This window comes from Bison bison, unplaced genomic scaffold, assembly GCF_000754665.1.
Source record: "Bison bison bison isolate TAMUID 2011002044 unplaced genomic scaffold, Bison_UMD1.0 scf7180017864506, whole genome shotgun sequence".
Lineage (NCBI taxonomy): Eukaryota > Metazoa > Chordata > Mammalia > Artiodactyla > Bovidae > Bison > Bison bison.
In genome coordinates, this window is record NW_011495063.1 from 2,435,724 (window position 1) to 2,438,687 (window position 2,964).

The 2,964-nt window shown below is 42.6% G+C and overlaps 1 protein-coding gene across 1 annotated transcript in view; it reads right to left on the reverse strand.

The window, feature by feature from the left end:
- The window catches only part of CDON (cell adhesion associated, oncogene regulated), a 99,182-nt gene extending 99,043 nt beyond the window's left edge, over positions 1–139 (reverse strand). Inside the window, exon 1 of the mRNA XM_010829479.1 lies at positions 23–139. The gene's annotated coding sequence lies outside the window, so the exon portion shown is untranslated. The remainder of the gene's footprint in view (positions 1–22) is intronic.
- Between the last annotated feature and the right edge of the window lie 2,825 nt (positions 140–2,964).

Below are 2,964 nucleotides of genomic sequence, written 5' to 3' on the forward strand. Positions count from 1 at the left end.
CATCTCTTCTCTTGGCTCGTACCTAGTGTCTGCCTTATGGCTCCGGCTCCCCGCCGCTTTTGGTTCCTTCGCCTTTGCCCCACGTTTAGTGTTTAGATTCTTAGGCGGTGAATTTTCCTCGGATTCACCGCTTCTCTCGCTCTGCCTTCACATATACGTAGGCAGGTAACAAAACTTCCTAGAGACTAGGAGAGGCTCAGCGTCGCCTCGTGCAACCACCTCGGCCTTTGGCCCCAGAGTCTTCCCAACTTGTCCTTTGGACGTGCCCCAAGTGATCTGATTTCACTGAACTTCAGTTGTTCAAACAGAAAAGAAAATAATTTCTACTGTATTTAAAGGTTGCTGTGAAGCATAAGTATGATACTTAGTGGAAAGCACCTGCCACAGCATGGGCATTCGAGGATTGTGACCTCTATATAATAATAATAATAATAGCAGTTAATTTTTTTACCATCGTCGTCCCTTACTATTTAACTACAAAAAAGAGCTCTAATGATACTTGGAGTTCAAAAACACTCAGTTCTGAACATCAGGAGAAATATGACATTCCTAACCTTCCATGGGATCACAGAGTCAGACATGACTGAACAACTTTCACTTCACTACCTTCTTAACTGAATTTCACAAGCAAAGGCTATGAAAGTGTGGTGTTCAGACAGTTTAGTTTTTTACTTTAGCTATATCCAGGGTCTTTATGAAAGCATCTGGTCCTAAGAAAGTCAGTAAAGGAGAGGGAAAAAAGAACTCTACTTCTTTGTTCTCTATTGTTTCATTTATGATTTTTTTCAATCAGTAAATAAGATGTCCTGTAAACAGTGAAGGTTTATTTGAACTGAGAGTTTTGTATGAATGAGATGGAAGTCCTGTAGGTTTCTTGCAGCACTCTGAGAATCCCATAGCAGTTTCTCTACAGGCTCTTGAGGGTTCTCTCCTGGAGCCTCATTGATTCTGGGCTCTCCCAAGACTCATAGTGCCCTTTGAATATCACTATGCCTATTTGTGGCACTAGTGGTAAAGAACCCGCCTGCCAGTGCAAGAGATGTAAGAGAGGCAGGCTCAATTCACAGGGGCTTCAGTTCTTGGGTTGGGAAGATTCTCTGGAGGAAGACATGGCAACCCACTCCAGTATTCTTGCCTGGAGAATCTCATGGACAGTGGGCTACAGTCCATAGGGTTGCGAAGAGTCAGACATGACTGAAGCGACTCAGCACACACATATGGTATTGTTACTCTTAATCAGGCCTGGGAAATAATCTTGATGTTTCTGGATGCTGATTACTCCCTTGCTACCTTACCTGTAAAGTGAATTCATTCCAGGGGCAAATTGTTTCCCATTAATGAATTGTTCACTTATTTGTTCACTTACAAATGTAAAGTAATATTTTACAAGTATTATCATTGAGCGCCTACTCTATGCCACTGCTAGGCAAAGAGATACATGGAGAAATAGGACCCAACACAAGCTTCAGAGAGCACACAATCTAATTGTGATACTGATCCATCAGTGGATAAGTATTTTGAAACATCTTCAGTGTAATGAACAAGCAAGGCGTGGGAGCACAGGGTCAGTGTAGCTAACCCAGTTTAGAGTTTGTGGAGAGTGGCTTGTCAAGAAAGGCTTCCCAAAAGATGTGACCCATGAACTAAGCCTTAAAGGACAATAGGGTTGGCCAGGTGCTGGTGAAGGAATGGGAGGGTGGTCTAGCAGAGGGAATGTTATGAATAAAGACAAGAAAGGAGGCTGCTCAAAGGAACTGCAAATACTCATTTGTGATTGATGTGTGAGGGAAGGAATTGCAGGAGGAAGCTAAGGCCAGATCACAGATGGCCATGCACGTCATGCCAAGCAGCTGAGACTCGATTCTATAAACTGTGGGAGTCAGTGCAGTGGGGAGTGTGATATGGGCAGATTTATGTTTAGAAAGATCACCAAGCAGCAGCTATAAGGACAGATTTAAGGGATCCAAGCCTGAGATCAGACAATTTGGAAGCTTCCAAAGCAATCCAGGCTGTCCAGTTGGATCAACTGTCGAAAAGTGAAGAGAAAGGAAATTCCAGAAACAAGAGGAAATCTTGGCAGGATTTGGAACCTGATGACATGTGGAAGGTAAAAAAGAGAGAGGACTTGAGGATGATATCAGCCTTCTAGCTTGAGAAGTTGGTGACCTCTCTCTACACCCATGTACTCGGGAAGAGAACCATGCCCTGCGCGATAGATGGATTTTAGAGGAACAATGGTGTTTGATTTGGATACTTTTGAATTTGAGGTGTCCATGGACCTTCCAAGTAAAAGTGTCTATTAGATAGAAGAGTCCAAGCTGCAGGTTCTAGATTTGAAAGTCATCAACAAAGAGTAGTTTTTACACTATGAAAGTAGAGGTGAAGCCTCAGGAAGAATATGGAATCCTAGAAAACTGTGGCCAAGGATAGATCTCTAAAATTCTGATATCTAAAGCCTTCAATTATCCCGATGAATCTGGAGGGTGGGTTGCTTAGAGAACTCAAGGTGTAAGACTTGAAAAGGATGCTCAGGGAAGGTGATGAGGGGTTGGAATAGTCATTAGAAAAATGAGAGTTGAAAATTGAAAGTTGAAAAGCATTTATGGGATTGATGAGGGACAGTGAGGGCCTGGCTTAGATTGGAGATGGTGAATTTGTAGTGATGGAATCTACATGACTTTATCAAAATTTAACTGCTCAGGCATAAGGGGAAAGAAAGCACTAGACTGAACTAAATTTGGAGCTGTGCTGGAGGATGTGCACAAGGAGATTAATATGCAATATTTGTAAGAAAATAATTTAAATCATCAATCACAAAATCTGGTCTGTGAGCTGGAAAGAAATGACCAAACCCAAAAGTGCAGGTGTGTTATCACCTATCACAGGTTACCGTCCCTATGACAGTGAGAAGGGTATGGCAGGAACACCACTGTAGCCCCCTTGTCTATCCATGTCCTGTTCCAA